The sequence below is a fragment of the Amblyraja radiata genome, chromosome 14 (assembly GCF_010909765.2).
Source record: "Amblyraja radiata isolate CabotCenter1 chromosome 14, sAmbRad1.1.pri, whole genome shotgun sequence".
NCBI classification, from domain to species: Eukaryota; Metazoa; Chordata; class Chondrichthyes; order Rajiformes; family Rajidae; genus Amblyraja; species Amblyraja radiata.
Window position 1 is genome coordinate 57,916,099 of NC_045969.1, and position 23,218 is coordinate 57,939,316.

Here is a 23,218-nt window from a genome sequence, read left to right on the forward strand (position 1 = left end):
AGAATAAATTGGATAGGCATATGGATGAGAAGGGAATGGAGGGTTATGGTATGAGTGCAGGCAGGTGGGACTAAGGGAAAAAAAATTGTTCGGCGCGGACTTGTAGGGCCGAGATGGCCTGTTTCCGTGCTGTAATTGTTATATGGTTATATGGTTATATGGTTAAACCAGCATCTGCAATTCACTTTCCACATAATAGTCAAGTGTGGTTTATTGTCGTATGTCCCAGACAGAACAATGACATTCTCACCTGCAGCACCACAGCAACTTGTGTTCTTAAACACCATTACCATATCTGCCTCCACCACCACCCCTGGCAGCACATTCTAATATTGTTTGAAGTGTTACTGACTCATAATAGTGTTACTTTGGTCATAATATTTTCCTGCTCTTTATCGCAAAGTACTGATTTAAAAGAGAAAAAGAACCCAAATTTTCTGACATTTATCTTAAAAAAATGTAACTTTTAATGTGACTCAATCAATTCCTTCATTTAGTTTAATCACCGTTAACATTTTTTAAATTTAATAATCTTTCAGTTAGTATCCAGCTGTTTTGAATATATGTCACTAAGTCTTTAAAATGGACTGTAGCGGCATGTAATTGTTGAACTACGACCGTTTCAATTCCAGGCATGCAATTAACACAAAGGTCAACTTGGCGACTTAAAATGTAATTTTGAGTGGAATCTATTCCATCTTACCTATTCTTTCTCCTTCCTCCCGCTTTTAGTCACGTTGAAATAGGTATCTGGTGCACATTTACACTTTAGTTTAACTTGTCCCAGGATCTTGAAATCAAATGACATCGTTCCCTACTTTGTCCTACAATCTTAAAGCTTTTAAAATTCCAATCCAATCCTGCTTTCTGATTTACCCTGCCCTTCAATACAAAAACTGGGAGTTGGAGAATATTCTACACTCTGTATCTCCCCCTTTGTTCTACCGATTGCAATTGTGTTAAACCAGCTTATGTTTATGTATATCTGATCTGTTTGGATGGCAAACAAAATCAAAGCTTCTCACTGTACCTCTGTACACGTGACAATAAGAAATCTAAATGCAATCCTAAATTTCCTCAATTGGTGAGACCAATCCAAAAATGAGAACTATGGGGGATTAATACAATCCAACTAATTAGAAATAATGGTAGACACAAAATGCTGGAGTAACTCAGCGGAACAGGCAGCATCTCTGGAGAGAAGGAATGGGGGACATTTCTGGTTGAGATCCTTCTTCGGACTGAAGAATTTAAACCAGCATCTGCAGTTCTTTCCTACATAATTCGAAACAATGTTATTAGTTCAATTATTGCATTTTATTGCCAGTATTCAATTGCAAAACAATGTTAGAACTGGAGCATGTGCAAGTGTGGAGTTAAGTTTAGAGATACAGCATGCAAACAGGCCCTTCAGCCCACCAAGAACACACCAACCCGTGCTCACTGGTTCTATGTTATCCCATTTTCGCATCCACTCCCTACACACAAGGGGCAATTTACAGAGACCAGTTAACCTACAACCCACACATTTTTGGAATGTGGGAGGAAACCGGAGCACCCGAGCACCCAGAGGAAACCCATGCGGTCACGGGGAGAACGTGCAAACTCCACACATGATGCACCTGAGGTCAGGATCAAACTCAAGTCTCTGGAGCTATGAGGCAGCAGCTCAAATGATGCCAAGGATGTGGAAGGAAGGAATAGAAGAGTTTTAAGAATTTAATTTTAAGATGTCTATTTTATTTGAGTATTATGACAAAAAGGTTTTCAAGTAAATTAGTTATATATTAACCCAAATAGTCTGCTGCAAAGTAAGTATTCAGTATATTATTTGAATTAAATTATCTGTTTTCGAGTTAGAAATGGAATGTATTTATAAATCGTTCTGCAAATAATGTTAAAATTCATCATTTAATTAAAGCCATTACTTCATTATTTACTTTGGAGCTAAGATTGGATTTGAAGTGTTTTTTTTCCACAGGGGCAAAGTGACAGAGATTTTTGTCCAGACGGGAATGCAGACTCCGTTTGGATCATCTATTTATCCAGGCAGCATGCCCGCTGTATATGCTGTACACAGGTGGTCGCCCATCCATATATCAAACAAGTCACTCTATGCTTCAACAAGGAGCAGGATGAGAACAAAGATCCATTGCGTTATTTGCTATTTGCTTGCAGGTGTATGGCAGAGAGCATATTGACTGGTTGCATCACGGCCTGGTTCGGCAACTTAGATGCTCAGGAACGAGGGAGAACACAAAAAGTGGTGAATCCATGCTGCCTACGCAGTCCATCACAAGTACTGAGGTTGTTCACTTAGATTTTAGACCTTAGAAATGCAGCACAGAAACAGGCCCTTCCGCCGACCAGCGATCGCCCTGTACACTCGTACTATCTTACACACTAGGGAAATTTATAATTTGACCAAAGCCAATTAACCTTCAAACCTGCATGTCTTTGTGAGAGGAAACCGGAGCACCCGGAGAAATCCCACAACTTTGGCGCTGTAAGGCAGCATCTCTACCGTTGAGCCACTGTGATATTCGGGATATTGATGTTTTTATATATTCTGTGATTATTGTGTGTACAGGCCTGTTGTATTGCTGCAAGTAACTTATTCAATTGTGCCGTTGACAATTAAACACCCTGGATTCTTGATTAATGCTTCTTTCACAACGGGATCCCTTGCACTTTTGGAAGCGGTTAATAACAGCCAGAGAAAAAAAAATCCCCTGTTATTAATGTGAAATTAGAAATTCCAAAGAAAACTGAGGACCTATAATAGTGTCAGAGAATCATTGAGCTTTACAGCACAGAAACAGGCCTCTCTGCCTGCCTTTATGCCCCTCTACCCTCATCTCATTTACCCTCCTCCTTCTATACCTTTACTTACCTATACACCTTATCTATCCTCCCTACATATACACCTCACCTATCCACCCATATACACCTTACCTACCTCCCTATACACCTCACCCATCCCCCTATGTACACACCTCACCTATCCTCCCACCTATACACATTACCTATCCCCCCCCATCCATACACCTTACCTACCTCCCCTGCCTCTGCGTCACTGATCTTTCTATTACTTAGACTGCCCCAGTGCCAGGAGATTCCCTTTGCAGTCCTTGAAAGCCTCAAAAATCTGGTTGAAACGTATTTCTTTTAATTATCTCATAATAATCATCTCAAGGTGAATGATAGGCCCTCGGTGTGATGTAGCGCAGGTGGAGCCAGGAGAATAAGCACCTAGTTCACTGAAAGTGATGTTGCAGATAGATTAGATGGGTGAACAAGGCTTATGGCCTGCTGCCCTGCACCATTCAGGCAACTCAGTATAGACGTTGGGACGTTAATGTTCCAGTTGTACAGGACACTTGGTGTATTGTAGACACAAAATGCTGGAGTAACTCAGCGGGACAGGCAGCATCTCTGGAGAGAAGGAATGGGTGACGTTTCGGGTCGAGACCCTTCTTCAGACTGATGTCAGAGGAGTGGGCGGGACAGAGATAGAATGTAGTCGTAGACAGTACGGCTGGTGGGAGAACTGGGAAGGGGGAGGGGATGGTGAGAGAGGGAAAGCAAGGGCTATTAGAAGTTAGAGAAGTCAATGTTCATGTCGCTGGGGTGTAAGATGCCCAAGCGAAATATGAGGTGCTGTAGCGGCCAGTAGTGGGATTCTGTTGGAGGTGGCGAAAATGTCGGAGGATTATTTGTTGTATGCAACGGCTGATGGGGTGGAAGATGAGGACAAGGGGGACTCTGTCCTTGTTATGAATGGGGGGAGGGGGAGTAAGAACAGAGCTGTGGGATATCGAGGAGACCCTTGTGAAAGCCTCATCAATAATGGAAGAGGGGAACCCTCGTTTCCTAAAAAACGAGGACATCTCCGATGCCCTGGTATGGAAAACCTATCCTGGGTCCAAATGCGGTGTAGACGGAGGAATTGGGAGTAGGGGATAGAGTCTTTACAAGAACCAGGGTGGGAAGAAGTGTAGCCTAGATAGCCATGGGAGTCAGTAGGTTTGTCGTAGATGTCGGTCAATGATCTGTTTCCTGTGATGAAGACGGTGACATCTAGAAACGGTAGGGAGATGTCGGAGATGGTCCAAGTGAATTTGAGTGGAGGATGGAAATTACTGGTGAAGTTGATAAAGTCAGTGAGTTCTGCATGGGTGCAGGTGGTAGCACCAATGCAGTCGTCAATGTAGTGGAGGTAGAGTTTGGGGATAAGGCCAGTCTACGCCTGGAACATCATCAACTTCAGGACTGCTGAACTCACTGACTTCATCAACTTCACAATCACTGTTCCAGGTGCACACTGGCCCTATCCCTGAACTCTACCTCTGCTACATTGACGACAGCATCGGTGCTACCTCCTGCACATCTTCCCATCTCCTCCCCTTTCTGCTTTCTGCAGAGACCATTCCCGCCGCAACTCCCTGGTCAACTCGTCCCTTCCCTCTTTTACTCAGTCGGGGAATCAAGATCAAGATAGGAGAGGAAAGATTTAATAGGAACATGAGGACAGAGGGTGGTGGGTGTATGGAATGAGCTGCCAGAGGAGGTAGTTGAGGCAGGTACTATAACAGCATTTACAAGACATTTTTACAAGTGCATGGATAGGAATGGTTTCGAGGCATGTGGACTAATTGTGGGCAAATGGGTCCAGGTTAGAAGAGCATCTTGGTTGGTATGGACGAGTTGGGCCGAAGGGCCTGTTTCCGTGCTGTATGCCGCTGCTTTCAGCATTAAGTGCGTTTAAAAATCATTGACAATGCTGGTGTAGACACCTGCTTGCTCAGTACTGAATGCTGGAGTTAGCAATATGTGAGAATGAAATTATACACAGGTTGTAGTAATTTCAAAAGATGTCAAGCGTGTTATAACACAATATAGTTCTGGTTTTATTTTGAATTTATTCCCAGTCACAAAGCCCTGATCTTTGGTGCACCTCCTGCTCTGCGGTTTCCATATCCGCTTGCTGTTGACTGATATACTCAAGAAACTAATCATTAAGTGAAAGCTGAGCTGTGAGGAGAGCAGTTTGGAGATGTCGAGTAATTAGACCAAACAGCTGAATTCGATAGGCCAAGTGCTGAGTGAAGCTACTAATGACTGTTGTCACAATCCAGATACTGAGTGGGGAAGGTGAATGTCAGTAGTACAACTTCTGGCAGGGTGTTAGCATTTTAAGTTTAATTTTCCACAATGCCGCAACGGCACATGACTGGATGACTGAACTACATTCCTCAACCACATCTGTACTTTAATCACCATGGTTACTCATTATTCTGTAACTTGTACAATTCACCTGCACTTGTGTTGTGAAAACACTTTTCCTCTTGCACAAGGTGTTGCTGATGGACAATTTATGGCACGGAAGTTAAATAGATGTAACACACATTTATTTACTGTGCTTTCTATTCGTGCCCAAAGAGTTTAATTTTTAATTTGGGGTGGGATTTGCAGAGCTCTTGCTGAACACGCTCGATGGAGAGAGTCTACCACCCAGAATTTGTTCGCTGCTGGACCTCATTAACTCCATGGGCAGGAAGTGGTCTGCTGGCCTCTGGAAAATGTGATGGCCAAGGGCCACCTGGCAGTGAGGGCATGGAAGAGGGAGGTTGGGGAAGGTCATGTACATGGGGAGAGAAGAGCCCACCGCGGAGATCCCAGTCTCGTCTGTACTCACACCCCAAAATACTACAAGCTGACGAAGCCAAAACCCTTGGTATCTTTGGACAGCATTTTATACTTCCCATAGGCATGCAAAGAGGCAGAATTGGTAGGTTAGTGTCCATTCCTCCACCGTTTTCTTCATTTATAGCAGTGGTTCCCAACCTTTTTTTGGCCATGCCCCACCTAATCACCTCTAAAATCCTGATGCCCCCCCCCCCATATTTTAGCACGAGCAGACAAAGAAATAATTCTCAGAAAATGGAATTTACTCAAAATAACATCTGAAACATAAACTACATATGTTTACCTGATGCCCCCCTTAAAAATCAAATTGCCCCCCTGTGGGGCGTACGCCCCACTTTGGGAACCACTGATTTAGAGAGACTATAGTTCATTCACATGGTCCACTAATTTCACCAGATTGCCTTCTGACTTTGCTGCTCAAAATCAATAGAACATAGAACAGTACAGCAAGGGTTCACTTGCACCTCCTCCAACCTCATCCACTGTATCTGGTGTTCCCAGTGTGGGCTCCAATACGTTGGCGAGACAATGGGCTGTTACAGGCTGCACTCTTCCTGAGGTGATATGTTGCTGGCCCTGATTTATTCTGGTCTTTGCTCACCTTGTTTATTCCCACCCCCATTGCCCCACCCCCATTGCCCCCACCCCCCATCCTCATCCCCGCCACCTCTACTTTCAATTTGAAGAAGGGTTCTGACTCGAAACGTCTCTATTTTTTTCCATTGATGCTGCCTGACTTGCTGAGTTACTCCAGCAGTTTGTGTCTACCAATGAGATGCCAAGCCAACTCTATCTGTTTGCACGTGATCCATATTCCTCCGTTCCCTGCAAATCCATGTGTCTACCGAGAAGTTTCTTAAATGCCACAGCCGTATGTGCCTCCACCACCACCTCTGGCAACATGTTCCAGGCACTCATCACCATTTGTATAAAAACTTACCCCATACATCTCCTTAATGCTATGTCCTCTAATCTCTGACATTTCCATCCTGAGTAAAATCTTTTGACAGTCCACCTTATGTATATCTCCCATAATTTAATATACTTCTGTCAGGTCTACCCTCAACTTTATTCCAGACATTATATTAACCCATGGCATTCCAGAGAAAACAATCCAAGTCTGTCCAACCTCTTCCTGTAACTCATACCTCCTAATCCAGGGAAAACCTCCTCTGCATCCTTTCCCAAGCCTACGCCAAAACCTTGATGAACGGATCATGAAAACCTGGAAGAAAAACTCCATCAACAGCATTTGAGTCATTTCTCCAGAGTTTACGATAAAATTATGTCAAAGCAGGAAAATTCTTGCAGATATTCGATCAACAACAAGGACACTTTCCCGGTATTACAGGGGCGGAAAACCCGGGGGGGGGCAGAGGGGACACGTCCCCCCCATGTTTTGAGAGGTGGGGGACATCCCCCCCCAAGTTTTTGTCATCCCGATTTTAAAATCGCCATTTTAAACGCTGGATTGAGCCTCCGAAGCCTCGCACGTGAGTGTGACTGTGCGCATGCGCACGTGGCCGCCAAAAAATTGTGTCCCCTGTCCCCTCCATGTTTTGATAGTGAGTTCCGTTCTTGCGGTATTATAATTATTTTACATAAACAGGCTGCAAGAAGATTGCTGCAGATTCAACAAATGCTTTTCTTGCAACTCTGCACTTCTACAGGATAGAAGATAGACACAAAATGCTGGGGTAGCTCAGCGTGACAGGCAGCATCTCTGGGGAGAAGGAACGGATGACGTTTCGGGTCGAGACCATTCTTCAGATTATCAGGTGGCTGAAACGTCACCCATTCCTTCTCTCCAGAGATGCTGCCTGTCCTGCTGAGCTACTCCAGCATTGTGTCTCTATCTTCGGGGCTAACCAGCATCGGCAGTTCCTTCTCACACATTTCAAACCTGGCACTCCCTCTCCATCGGCACTGTCTAGAGTCTTGATTGGAAGGACTGCTGTGGTTCACAAAGGAAGCTCTTCTCAAGCTCAACTACAGATGGACATAATCATTGCATCGCAGTGTTTTCTTCATCCCATTCATTAAATAGTAAAGAATATGACCAGGCTCATGTGGCAATATTAAGCCAATGTTCTCAAGAAGAGCAGACAGCTCTCTGAATCTCATCCCGTCTGTAACCACTTTGCGTCATACATGATACCTGCCATGTGTCGCACCTCAGCAATTCACCATCTAGAACACAGTGCAGCACACAAACAGACCCCTCGGACCACAATGTCCACACTGAACACGGTGTCAAGACCATCTCTTATGTACCTGCGCATAATCCATAACTCTTCATTCCCTGCATATTCATTGCCTGTCCAATAGCCTCTTAAATGCCACTGTTGTATCTGCCTCAACTCCAAACTGGAGCAGCACGTTCTAGCAACTCACACCTTCAAATGTAGCACAGTTACCTCATTGGAGACCCTCGGACTATCTTTAATTGGACTTTACAGGACTTTATCTTTCACATTATTCTCTTTATCCTGTACCTGTACACTGTGGACTGCTTGATTGTAATCATGTATAGTTTTTTCGCTGATGAATGAATGAATGCCTTTATCTGTTGTTGTAAGCACTGCATACAATGAAATTATTATTGCCACTCCATTGGTGCATAATATACAAACATAAAAACACAGGACACAATTTTACATTGGATATTACGCAACAAAAAAGCTTTTTGCTGAACCTCTGTACATATGACAATAATAACCAAAAGTAAACAGCACCTCCTAAACCCATGACCTGCACCACACAGACGTATGAGAGAAAGGGTATGTCACTCCCTGCACGCTGCCCCCTAGCTGGTTTGTACACATGGTTTGTTCTAGTTCCGAAGAGGAATGTAATATCCATCTTCATGAAGAGGAAAAGATGCATTGGTTCATAAAATCTGTTTTGAGGAAATAAAATCAACACACAATTAATAAAACTGTGTCTCAGCCACGATGAGTAAGTGTGAAAATCATACATACATCACAGCAGATGGGTGTGTGTGAATTCACCTGGAAAACCATGGCTTTCAAAGGGAACATTTAGTAATTTGAGGGGAGATTGTCTGTCAGGCTATCGGGATTGTTGGCAACTACCAGGTTACTCTACAAGGGGCTAGCAGAGGAGTGAATAGGCAGATTAGCTGGGTAGATATGTTTCCTCTGATCTCCAACAGGATTACTTGACAATAGCCTGTAAAGTTGGATTCTGATCACACCCTGTTTCTCCGTCCACACATGCTGCGTAATCTGCTGAATATCTCCCACGCTTTCTGTTTAAAAAAGAGACCGTTTATCCTGCACATGCTAACATTAGTTTAGTTTAGTTTCGAGACTAGGGGCGCCGCATTGATGGCAATCTCTGCCTATGGTCTGTCTGCCTGTCTGCCTGTCCGTCTGTCAGGAAAGTAGACTATTATCTGAATGGTGGCTGAATAGGAAAAAGGGAGATGCAACGAGACCTGGGTGTCATGGTACGCCAGTCATTGAAAGTAGGCATGCAGGTGCAGCAGGCAGTGAAGAAAGCGAATGGTATGTTAGCATTCATAGCAAAAGGATTTGAGTATAGGAGCAGGGAGGTTCTACTGCAGTTGTACAGGGTCTTGGTGAGACCACACCTGGAGTATTGCGTACAATTTTGGTCTCCTAATCTGAGGAAGGACATTCTTGCCATAGAGGGAGTACAGAGAAGGTTCACCAGACTGATTCCTGGGATGTCAGGACTTTCATATGAAGAAAGACTGGATAGACTCGGCTTGTACTCGCTAGAATTTAGAAGATTGAGGGGGGATCTTATAGAAACTTACAAAATTCTTAAGGGGTTGGACAGGCTAGATGCAGGAAGATTGTTCCCGATGTTGGAGAAGTCCAGAGCAAGGTGTCACAGTTTAAGGATAAAGGGGAAATCTTTTAGGACTGAGATGAGAAAAACATTTTTTACACAGAGAGTGGTGAATCTCTGGAATTCTCTGCCACAGAAGGTAGTTGAGGCCAGTTCATTGGCTATATTTAAGAGGGAGTTAGATGTGGCCCTTGTGGCTAAAGGGATCAGGGGGTATGGAGAGAAGGCAGGTACAGGATACTGAATTGGATGATCAGCCTTGATCATATTGAATGGCGGTGCAGGCTCGAAGGGCCGAATGGCCTACTCCTGCACCTATTTTCTATGTTTCTATGTCTGTTTTTCTGTCTTTTTAATTTTTAGTCAGTTTTATAAGTTTGTTTTGGTGATTTATTTAGCCTTTCTGTGTGGTGGAGGGGGGTAGGGTAAGGGGGAAACCGTTTCCCAGTCACTTCCTGGCGAGGCCGCGACTATTCTCCGAGTCATGTCCTCGCCCACCCCCCCCCCCCCTTGTGACCTACCAACTGGAATGGCGCGGCCTTTCCTGCCGGGGACCCGGACCAGAGCTTCAGCAGCGGCGTCGCAGCGCTGGATACATCGCGGAGTGGGCGATTGCTTACCTGGGATCGCCGTTTGAAGCTCTGGAGTGTTGGGCCTGCTGCTTCAACATCGGAGCTGTGGTTTGCTGAGCTCCCAGCGCGGGCGGCGCTGACTTCAACATCGCGGAGTCCTGGGACCCGTTGCCGAGGGCCGCCAGCGTTGGATCTCCGCCTGTGGACTTCGGGAGTTGCGGACGTGGCCGGTTCGGGCGTCGAAGCCGCTGAGGATGTCCTCCAGTCCCGACGTCAGACTTCCATCACCCGGCGAGCGGGCCTGAACATCGGGCCGCCCGTAGCGGCGACAGCGGGGGGTTCTGGAGCCCCCCGACCATGGGAGGACAACGGAGGAGGATGACTGAATTTTGGAGCCTTCCCTCACAGTGGGAAACTTTGATCCCGCTGTGTGGAGATGTTTGTGTTAAAGACTATCGTGTTCTGTGCTCTTTATTATTCGCATGGCTGTATGGCGACCACACATTTCACTGTACCAATTGGTACATGTGACAAATAAATTGTGTATCTTGTAGATACAGTGTGGAAACAACGCTTCCTTTGGCCCACCGAGTCCGCACTGACCAGCGATTCCCGCACATTAACACTAACCTACACACACTGGGGACAATTTTATATTTAAACCAAGCCAATTAACATACAAACCTGTACGTCTTGGGAGGAAACTGTAGGTCTCGGTGAAAACCCATGCTGGTCATGGGGAGAACATACAAGCTCTGTACAGACAGCACCCGTAGTCGGGATCGAACTGTCCCTGGCGCTGTGAGGCAGCAACTCTCCGCCATACTCCATCAGTCTGAAGAAGGGCTCCGAGCCGAAACATTGTCTGTCTGTTCCCTCCACAGATGTTGCCTGACCCACTGAGTTACTCCAGCACTTTGTCTATTGATCAAGATTCCAGCATCTGCAGTTCTTTATGTTTCCTTTACAAATCAGACTTGGCTTCTGCTCAATGCAGGGAATGGATTCTTGGGCTGGCAACTCAGTCACTGAGGCCTGGCAGTACAGTCATTCGGACCTGCCAGGCTGGCAACTGAGAAACTGCCAGGAATTCTGCCCAAAACAGGTGACAGACTGTGAGAGAGAAGGGGGAGAGGGTGAACTGAATGGATTATTGTGCTGGCAGTTCAGTCACTTACGGCTAGTGGGCTGGCAGTTCACTTACTCACGGCTGGTGGGCTGGAAGTTCACTTACTCACGGCTTGTGGGCTGGCAGTGCACTCACACGCGCCTGATACGCTGGCAGTTCACTCAGTCACCCCTGCTCCCTTTACCTCCCCACTCTGCTCCTTGCCATTCCCCTCCCCCCACGCATTCAGTCCATCTCCCCACAACCTCTCCCCATGCACTCTTAGTGGCTTTCCCACAGAGCAGCCATTTCTGCCCATTAAGTTCCCATTGTGATGAAGAACACACAGGTATCAAAAGTGCAAAAAGGATTTATTAAAGTTTAAATATAAGAACAATTTAAATGTTAAAGATGAGAATTATTAAGGTATTTCTTGTTATGTCTCTTGTCGTGTTCTGTTGCTCACTGCCTCTTGATGACTATTTCCTGTTGATAAAAAGAGACAATTTTAATATAGATAGATTCAGCGGTCAAATTTTAAGAAAGAAAATCTGAGAATTTATCTCAGAAGTCATCATTCAACGAAGCACGCTTTTAATGACAACATTCTTGGTCGATGTTCCATCCTTCAGGAAAACTTTGACATTTCCCTTAATCTGTCCTCGGCTAAGAGCCACATATAGTTGTCCATGCTGAAATACCGGTTTGTCGAGGTAGATCAACACCTTCTGCATTGTTTGTGCTTTATGGATCGCCATAGCAAAACTTGATTGAATGGGGACTTGGGTCCGTTGAAGGGGAATGTCTTCATCTTCTGGCAAAATGAGTGCTATCCTAGGAATGAGAACAATGTCATATTTGAAGGCTCCCATGTTGATTCTTGCACCGATCAGATTATTGTATAGCTCTTCCACAATCATCCTCGTTCCATTGCATAGCTTTGGCGGTTCCAAGTTTCTCATTAATATGATTGGAGTTCCTTTATTCAACTCCAATTTGTGTGGTGGTAATCCAGAGAGCTCGAGTGAATCAGGAATTCTGTTAGGAAGTGAGTATCATGAGTTCCCTCAGTGACAGCATTGAAAGAAAAGAAAAGATTCCAGGGAAGCATTTGATGCATGTAGAATTGATGCTTCTCATGGTATCGCTGTGAGGAACCAAGATACAATTGTTGGAGAATAATTCTGCAGGATTGTCAAATGTGGGATAGATGAAATCAATACAATCCTCCAGTGTTTCTGCTGATAGAAGCATGTCTTGTGGGATTTCAATTTCATCGTCTTCATTCTTCAAAATCTTGTCTTCTCCAACTTTCAACAAAAATTGAGAATAGTCGCCTTCTCCCTCTGTCAATCGCATATTTGTGTGCAATTGAAACTTGGTGAAAAGTCTCCACAAGAAGGATTTCTTGATGCAGGCATTTTCAACATCAGCATCATTTCCCCTTTTCACCACAGCAAGTAGTTGTCGAAAATCGCCACAACAAACGATAAGAATGCCGCCAAAAGGCTTAGTGTTGCTGCAGACATCTTGAAGAGTTCTGTCCACCGCTTCAAAGCTTTCTCGCCAAATCATTGGACATTGATCCCAAACAATGACTTTCACTTGCATCATGAAATGTGCCGTCTTAGAGTTCTTCTCAATGTTGCAGAATGTATCATCGGCCCCTTGGATAGGTATCTTGAATCGAGAATGTGCAGTTCTTCCACCAGGCATTAATGTAGCTGCTATCCCAGAGGATGCTACAGCAATAGCCACATCACCTTGACCTCTTACTTGGAGAGGGTCAAATTGGTGATAAATGTTTTTCCTGTTCCTCCTGGTGCATCAATGAAAAACATTGAAGGGCGATTCCTTTTCAAGGAGTTGCACACCTGGTCATACAATGCTCCCTGCTCATCACTCAGCAGAGGCTCATTCTCCTCAACAAACTGCTGCTGTTCATTTCTATTGTATTGCAATTCCTGCAGCAACTCTGGATTGTCAACATCAAGGTGCATCCTTCCATTTCTTGGTTGTGGCAAATTAAAGAATTCCATTGTTTTGTTGTAATTCTCAAGCTTGTCTTGAATATACAACAGAGCCTGATCATGATGCTTCTCTTCAATCACGATATTAGGATCATTCATTGATCTCCGTTCTCCTTCAGGTAATCTTCAGACATTGAATTCTTGAAGACATCCCATAATTGTCGATGGATGGTTGATCTCAGTATTCGTCAATAAAACAACAAACAAATCTCACACACACAAACAATCACACACACAATACAAAAATGCCAAGTAACTTCAGAACGTGGTAAATATACAGTGTGTAAAACAAATGTTTAAAGTCTCCTGTTGAGGCTCCTGCTGAAGTAAAAACGTGCTTTAAATAACATCCAAGAAACACACTCACCATAGACAGAGCAGTCAGCTCGCTTGAATTATTCAACCGTGCCTGCATTCGGCGCCATCTTGACGTCACCCTCTCGCTTCTTGCCACGAACCGGAAATTACGCACTCAGCGCCAGCTAACCGGAAATGACATCATCGGCGCCATCTTGCAACAAAGCGAAAATCACAGAATGAGCGCCAATTAAACACATTTCTGATCTAATAAAATGTTTATTCACGCTTTATCCATCCGAAAACTGTTGCAAGCAAGCCCTTTAAAAGCCAAGCCAATTGGGCAAAAACAATTAGCAAGCCAACAAAAGACATTTGTTTTGCTGAAAGCACTTTAAAAAGCCAATTAGGGCAAAAACACTTAGCAAGCCACCAAAAGACATCTGTTTTGCTGAAAGCCCTTTAAAAGGACAATTAGGGCAAAAACACTTAGCAAGCCAACAAAATACATTTGTTTTGCTGAAAGCACTTTAAAAAGCCAATTAGGGCAAAAACACTTAGCAAGCCAACACAGTTATTGAAGTAAACATAGTAAAGACAAGGAGACATCAGTTTATCAGTTTGACCCATATTATTGAGGGTGGGAACGGAGGGCACGTAATCCCTCATCGTAACTCCTCATAAAATACAGATCAAACTTCAAACTGGTAAGTTCTCGTTTAATCTTACTATTTTACTTCGGAGTCACGTGAGTGATTCCGTGAAGACTTCAAAGCTCTGTGATTTCAAACCGTGTAACAGTTATTACTTCACGCACTGCCGAAGTCCTTGAGGGAGGAAGTGTGTTATCGTAATCAACCAATGAATCTGTTTGTAGAAAAACACAATGGTATTTTTTAATAAATAACAACAAAGAAATTAAATTGCTCCCTTGGGCTTAAATTAAATATTTGCAGTCTGTAAAATCTTTCCTGCAAATAAAACAGGTTTTGCCAACGGCTTATTATAAATTTCTGAACGGTCTTTCCCCCCACCATCCTGCTGTAGCCAGGATGTGGTCTATAGGCACGTCCATTCTTTTAGCCGTCGACGTGGATGCAGCCCTGGTGGAATAAAATTTGTACATGTTAGTGTTTATCCCAGCAGTTTTTAGCACCTGCTTGAGCCATCTCGCAATGGTTTGGCTCGTCACCTGACCATAAGGTTTTTTATGACTGACCCACAAGGCTTTTCATCTCCCTCGAATATTTTGGTTGTGTCTATGTAGGATAGTAGGTGGGTCATTTCACATAACCGTGGTTCTGGCGGGTAAGCCCGGAATTCCACGACTGGATTAGGTGTTCCTGGTCTGCTCTGTTTGATCATTCCCTGGATAACGACAGAGATCTGGTCTGGAGCTGTGAGCATGCTGTCCAGTCACAATAGGTGCAGTGGCTGGACCCTCTGTGCAGATACAAGTGCCATCAACATGAGTGTTTTGAGCATAGATTGTTCCAGGTTGAGGGATCTGGCTGGTGGCCATCCCCTGAGGTATGTCAGGACCACACTGACATCCCATGTATGGGTGTACCTTGGTCTAGGGGGTTAGAGTTGTAAATACCCTTGATTAGTTTGACCACCAGCGGGTGGGACCCCATTGCCTGTTGTCCTGGAGCTGGTTTTAAATAGACAGGCAGGGCACTTCTAGCTGTTGATGGCTCTGTAGCTGAGTCCTTCATCGTGGTGAAGGTTCACCAGGAATTCCAGTACGTTGGTAACTGTAGCGGTTGAGTAGGTGGTCCCTGTATCCAAGCAGTACTTCTCCCATTTTTTGATGCTGGACAAGTGCTGTTTTTTAGTGGATGTTCGGAGGGATGCTGACATGGTATCGACGGTTTGTTATGATAATCCCAGTCCCAGAAGAGGTTTGTGCAGAATCTGCAACCCAGGAGTTTGATTTTTTCATGGCACGGGTGGCTTGTGCCCGACACTGGGTCACTGGGGAATACCATCGGAGTTTCAACAACCATGTCATGGAGTATTGGGAACCATGGCTGTGTAGGCCAGTCGGGTACTATCAAAATACCTGAAGCAGAGTCCATTTGTATTGTGCGTAGTCCCCGACTGATGAGGCAGAAGGGAGGAAATGCATAGAAGAAGAATTTCCCCAATCCAGCGCGAACGCATCTACCGCTGCTGCCTCAGGGTCTGGTTCCCAAGCGACATACATAGGTACCTGGTGATTTAGCCTTAATGCAAATAAATCGATATCTGGCGTGCCATATTGCTTGATAACTTTTGCAAAAGTTTTTTTTGTTTTTTTGGGGGGGTTTTAACATCCATTCGATGTTGTCATAAAATTTATGTGATCTGGTGTCTGCCACTGTATTTAGCTTACCTGGCAGGTAAGTTGCTGATAGCCAAATGTGTCTTTCGACACACCATTGCCAAATTGTGTTGACCAACTTGTCGCATGATACCGATTTTATGCCATCCATATGGTTAATGTAGGCCACCACCGTAGTATTATCTATTTATAACCGTACATGCAAGTGATGCATATTTGTGCATATGCTTTAAACCATAAAAGTCACCCATCTCTAGATAATTAATGTTTAGTGCAAGTGGTAATGATGACTCTGGGTTAGTCCATCTATCACCTGTGCTGGATATAGCGTTAGTTGCTCCCCGGCCTTGAGCACTAGCATCTGTTTGGATAACTAACATAGGGTTAGTGACGATAAATAGGGCTGTAAACTATGCCAAACGTTTTTTGCCCACCACTGTAGTTCTAATATTGCTTCAGTGCGTAACTTCATGACACGATCATAATGACCTGTATGTCGTTTTTAGTGCCTGTACCTTTGTTCTTTGTAAGTTTTGACAGTGCAAAGGTCCGAATTATGTAGCCGGAAATGCTGCTACCATTTTCCCAATTACTCTGTTACTTGTCGAATAGTTGGTAATTCGTTGACCATTAAATTGTTGCATGATTGTGCCAATTCAACTATTTTGTCTTTTGGCAATGTTACAGTCATGTAGACTGAATTAATTGTGAAGCCCAAGTAGTCCATGATTGTGGATGGCTTCAACTTAGATTTATCTGGATGTAAGACAATCCCAGGGTTTCGAATAACTGTTTGGTAGCTGATACAGCTAACATAGTCAATTCCATGGTCTTGCCTACTATTAAGATATCATCAAGATATGCCATGACAATATGTTTTTGTCTTCTGAATATTGCCAGAGCTGGTTTTAGTATCTTGGTGAACAATCTTGGCCTGATGTGAACCCATTGGGTAACGCTTTAAACTGCTATAGCTGCCCCATCCAGGTAAATTTCAGGTATCTGCGATGATCCTTGTGAATGGTACTAAAATAGTAAACATTGTTTGGCAGTAACAACCTTCTCCATTTTGAAATGTATATACTTAACAAACATATTTAGTGAAGTTAAGTCAATGATGATGCGACATCCATCATCTTTTTTGGGTTTAGTGAATATATTTGATACAAATTCCAAGGGTTCAGGTTTTCCCATGATACCCTTTGTAATTAGTCTCACCAGTTCAGCTTGTCCCTCTCGTTTCTTTAACGAGAGGGGAAAATACCCTCTGGGGTGAATGTTGACCTGGTGGCAATTTTTCTAGCATGAATTGTATTTGTATCCACTAATGCCATTGAGTATATACTGATCACTCGTGATAGACTCCCATGTGTTAGTATTACTCTATATGCTGGTAGGAACCAGACCCACCTACCTCCATGGTTATGGGTATTCTTCTGTTTCCTGCCGGTCCAACGAGTGTTGCACGTCGTCTGACGTGGTGGTGACGTTGGGGGGTGGCACATTTTCCATGGGGTCCGCTCTGGGCCCTGGTCTAAAGAAGACTTTCGGTGATAGAATGCGGACCCCGAGCTTTCATCAGTCCCATATGGTAGACGTCGACTGATGGACGCGATGGGGTGCTGCTGCTTAGGAATTATTGTTTTTTGTTTGCTCGTCCTGGGCCTGCCCTCATGAGACCAACAGTTTTTTAAAACCTCTTCCATGTCCTTCATATGCTTTGTGAGGTTTTTGCCAAAGAGCAGTGGGTCTGGCTCAGTGGCTGGGGTATGCACAACCCCGCAAATGTAGGATTTTTATGGCAGGTCTTATGATTTGTTTACGAAGGTTGTGGTCATCTCCGTATTTGTCCACGGAACGAGGAAAACGTTTTGATGGCTGACGTCCGGCTTTTAACGGCCTCCTGCACGTGGGGTTACCACGTAGCGGTCCACCACACCTAGCAGCTCTTCCTGTTCCTGCACCCCTTGCATAATCCCGAGATCTTCAGCCATTGTCCCCTGTTCTTGACCAGCCCAGTCCTGGTCACCAAAGCTACCCTCGGGTAAGGAGGAAGCAATGGACAGTGCACAAGGCACTGTGGAGGGAGTGCCTGAACTCCCCCTGCGAGAGCGCCCCTCACGAAGCGCGTCTCGCTGGAGCACCTGCTCCAAGAGCCGCTCCATGCGGCTCAGGTGGCTGTCTCCCCTCCCCGTGCGGGTGGAGAGACGTCCCCGTCCGACAAGTCGGAGCCACCGGCCGGACGCCTCTTCCGTGGCTTTACTTCCAGCCCGCTGCTCAGGCGCTAGCGGGCTGGGCGCGGCACGGTGTCGGGATATAGCGGAGCGCCCGGTAAGCGGTCCTACCGCCTTGTTGCTGCCCCCGCCAGATGGAACGCTCCTCCGTGGAGTCGAGCGGGGGGCAGGTCTGTTCAGGCGGCTGTGTTTCCCCCCGTGAGGGTGGAGAGACGTCCCCTTCCGACAAGTCGGAAGCCACCGGCCGGACGCCTCTTCCATGGCTTTACTTCCAGCCCGCTGCTCAGGCGCTAGCGGGGCTGGGCTCGGCACGGTGTCGGGGTATAGCGGAGCGCCCGGTAAGCGGTCCTACCGCCTTGTTGCTGCCCCCGCCAGATGGAATGCTCCTCCGTGAGTCGAGCGGGGGACAGGTTTGTCTAAGAGCCTTTCTTCTCTGCCTGAAAGCAGAAGACTCCCTGTAAAAGAAAAACCCGACCTCAGAGCTTACCTGACCCCGTAGCGGGAGCGCCTGACTCCCGATGCTCCGCTGTTGCTCTGCTGAACGTAATGCCGCGCATGCATGCTGAGCGGGCTCTTCACGGAATCACTCACGTGACTCCGAAGTAAAATGTACAGTCAAGGCCAAATAAAACCTGGTAACTGTGGTGTAGCCAGCCGGGTGGCAGCTGGAGTTAGTTATCCATTGACACTGGTGTTCTTGGTGAATTTACAGATTATATACCCGGCAAGATTGGTGTATGGCCCTGCCACCACAAGACCTAATGTGTCACGTACCCAGTATAATTTGCACCACACCCATACTCTGGCACAAATGCTGGCAAGAGTTCTACTGCCGCTGCTGCCTCTCACTGCCTTCCTGGGGCCACCAACTCCCCGGGGCCACCGACGCTGCTGCCGACTCTAACAAAGCCTCGGGGACACCTATCCTCTGGCTTCTGCACATAAATTCAGGTTTCTTTCATCGACTTCCCTCCTAGTAGATGAGGGAGGCATGGATAGACACAGAATGTTTTCCCCTGGGTGGAAATGACAACTACTAGAGGGCATGCATTAAAGGTGAGAGGGGCAAAGTTTAAAGGAGGTGTATGGGGCAGGTTTCATTACACGGAGGGTGGTGTGAGCCTGGAACGCGCTGCCAGGGGTGGTGGTGGAGGCAGATACGTTAGTGGTGTTAAAGAGGATTTTGGATAGGCACATGGTTATGTAGGGAATGGAGGAATATGGATCACACGCAGGCAGATGAGATCAGTTCATCTTGGCATCATGTTCAGCACAGACATTGTGGGCCGAAGGGCCTGTTCCTGTGCCGTTCTGTGTTCTATGCTCGGTGTACTTTTAGCTGAATCCCAAGCCAGGATATACATTAGTGCAATTTTGGATTTATGTGCAATTCATATACATTAGCGATGTTACAATACTTACCTTCAGTGGCGCTGCAGTTCTGCCACTAACCGTGTGCGCGACTTTGGCGCCTTTGAGGGGGGAGAGGGGGCGGGATTAAACGGGGGGCGTTTTCTCCTGTCTGTCGGAGGCGAACTTTCTCAGGCTGCCAGCTGCTGCAGAACAATCGACCGGATTTCCGTTCTCGGAAGTTAAAAAAGAAAAATCGCTGGACAATTTAATCACTGGGGTAAAATAAAAAGCGCCGTCAAACCCTACATTGGGATGGATCTTACGTTGAGGACAAAACATAAGGTAAGTCGTTCAGTTTACATATAAACTTGCTTCTTAGGGTGACTTTAATCCAAATTTAACTGGCGAAAATGTGATTTTGGCCCCATACGAACCGTGTTTTTCCTGCCGATATGGGGTTCAAATTCACCACAACCGCAACGTTCCAATCGATCGCGTTTCACAAAAACCCACTCGCAAGATGATTTAAATGCCCATTAATTTACGGGAATTAAACATTAAATTCCTTCCATTTGGCCTATAAATTCATGACAAAGATATTTAAAAATCATGTTACATTGTGATTTCTTATGTGAATGTTATTTGGACACTTAGGCTATTTAAAAATGTTAACCTTTTCTTAAGAAATGGATAGATTTTTAGATCTAGTAATTGAATTTTGTAATTAGCTACAATTAGGTAACTAACTAATTTTATGCTTTAATTTCAGATCATCCAAGTAAGATTGTTTCATATTTGTTTCAGAATGCTTCAATCTATAATAACTGAAAATTTCATTCAGTTCTCTTAATTTTTAAGGAGGTTATGGGCTTTTGACTGTCCTCGATCACAGCTTTTGTGTTAAGTCAATGGAAAGCAATAGGGAACAAGATGCTAATTTCAGTATGAAAATGGCCATAACTTTTTTAATACTGAAGATATGAAAGTGAATTAGGAGTCAAATTAAACTTCTTTTTATGCTTTATCTGATGGGATAAATTGCAGACTTGATTTTTTAAATCTCAAATTTTTGTAACATTGCTATGGACATGATTGCAATTTTGGATTTATCTGATGAGAAAACTTCCAAGGTAATCATGCTAGTAAATAACACAGAAGAGGCACATTGGTCTGAAGCCATACGGCAGTCAAAGCAAAGGGACGGACATATGTTTAATCCAGCACAGTAAATTCAGGGCTGATGTCAAAACGCTCTTCACAGAGAAGTCATATTTTTTTGTTGATGCCCCTCATTGTGGAGCAGTGAAACCTGGGATTATTTAACAGTCAGTTGTGGTAATTGGGGCTCGAGATTAGTTTTTTGTTTTAGTTTTAGAGATACAGCGCAGAAACAGGCCCTTTCGACCCACCGCGTCCGCGCCGACCAGCGATCCCCGCACATTAACACTATCCTCTACCTACTAGGGACAATTTTTTTACATTTACCAAGCCAATTAACCTACAAACCTGCACGTCTTTGGAGTGTGGGAGGAAACCGAAGATCTCGGAGAAAACCCACACAGGTCACGGGGAGAATGTACAAACTCTGTACAGACAGCACCCGTAGTCAGGATCGAACCCGGGTCTCTGGCGCTGCATTCGCCTCCGTGCCGTGCTAAAATTACATTTCTCTCAGTGCTCTCCATCTCTTTTGGAAAGAGGTCAAAGGTTCCCCCACATTCCTATCTATTTTGTAATAGCTACCATGTGATTTTATTTCCACATTGAAGACCAAAAAGATTTTCAAAAAGATTTTGAAATATGGCCAAACATCTTGCAGTAAAGTGTGCAGGCTGATATATTATCTCTGATCCAATCACTGCTATTCCTCTGTATCAGATTAATGCTTTTCATAGCCACATCAAGGTTGCATTCCTTGTTTATCATCACAATATATCAATATTTAAAACAATTATAATCCAACTACTGTATATTAAATTTGGAAGTAATTCAAAGACTTTCCTTGAGCAATGAAAAATGCCGAATTGTACAGAACTGGCCATAGAGTCATATAGCATTGACACAGGCCCTTCAGCCCAATCTTCCATGCTAACCCAGATGCCCCATGCAAGGGAGTCCCATTTGGCCACATTTGTCCCACATCCTTCTAAATCTCACCTATCCATGCACATGTCCAAATGTCTTTGAGATACTGTTATTGTATCTGCTTGAATCACCCCCTCTGTCAGCTCATACCACACACCCACCACCCTCTCACCGAAAACGTTGCCCCCAGGTTCCTGGTTAAATCTTTCCCCCCTCACCTTAAACCTCTGCCCTCTGGTTCTTGATTCCCTTACTAGCGTAAAAAACTCTGCGCATTCATCCTTTCATTCCCCCCCCCCCCCCCCCCCATTGAAAGTTGCATTATTTTTTATGCATTCAGCACAATAAATATAAATTGTAAACAGTTATAATCCAACCATATTACATTTGGAAACAACACAAAAGCATTGAAGAGCTGTGTGGTGAATAGTGCACAATTATACAGCACTGGCGTTTTGTAATGAAGCTAATTCTATCAATCCTCTGCTACATGCATCATTCTATTTTGACAGCATCATTATAGATGAAATCGCTTCATCTGCCTCTTTAACTGAAGGTCTGACGGACTGATCTGTTGCATGCAACGTGCATGGAAGTCATGCTTCGCAGAAGATTGAACTCGACGCTTTAATGAATTACCAAAGTGAAAGTCAATCACAACATGGCAATAAATGTATGATGATAAGTCATAACATTTACTGCACTAATCACATCCATTTCCTGTCTGTTGAGCTGCATAGTTTCAGGAACCAGCATGTAAATGTAATTGGGATGGTTTTATGCTGTGGCGTGTGAAGGATGTTTTCCAAAAAATATCATATAACGTCTTTCTTCATAAGATCAAGAGAATTGTCACAATTGGCACATGTTACGAGTTATTGTTTTATACACAACAGCCAAGTTTAGGTCATTTACAAAATTAAAATTATCTTCATTACAAACGTTGGATTGGAACATTTAATTGTCATAACTTTTAGGAAGTTAGAAGTTCTAGCTTTAAACATGTCAGCTGGTTTTTAGATCATTTACTAAATGGACATTATCTTCAGTTTAAAAAGTTGGTTTGGAACATTACATTTTTGTTATCAGTTAGGAAGTTTAAAGTTAGAAGATAGAAGTTACTAAATTAAAATTATCTTCAGTTTAAAAAGTTGGATTTGAACATTTAATTTTCAAAACTTTCAGGCAGTTAAAAGCTAAACACATCAGCTGTTTTTAGATCATTTACTAACTGAACATTATATGCAATTTAAAAAGTTGGATTGGATGTTTTAACTTTCACAACATTGAGGGAGGGAATTCCTTTACTTGTTAACTTCACAAAAATACAAATGCAGGGAACGAGGACAAATATCCATTACATTCTGGAACTACAACTCGACTGATTTCTGTAATGAACTCAACAGATATGCCCAGCTGAGATTATAGAAAGATAGAAACTTAAAAAATAGGTGTAGGAGGAGGACATTCGGCCCTTCAAGTCAGCACCGCCATTCATTATGATCATGATTGATCATCCCCAATCAATAACCTGTGCCTGCCTTCTCCCCATATCCCTTGATTCCACTAGTCCCTAGAGCTCTATCTAACTCTCTCTTAAATCCATCCAATGACTTAGCCTCCACTGTGGCAGGGAATTTCACAATTTTTAAAAAAACTATTCG

At 44.2% G+C, this 23,218-nt stretch overlaps 1 long non-coding RNA gene across 1 annotated transcript; it reads left to right on the forward strand.

The window, feature by feature from the left end:
* Window positions 1-332: 332 nt before the first annotated feature.
* Window positions 333-12,612, forward strand: LOC116980840. Its single transcript, XR_004414073.1, has 3 exons — window positions 333-343; window positions 6,467-6,469; window positions 12,478-12,612. It is a non-coding gene; the product is annotated as an uncharacterized LOC116980840 (long non-coding RNA).
* The last annotated feature ends 10,606 nt before the right edge of the window (window positions 12,613-23,218 follow it).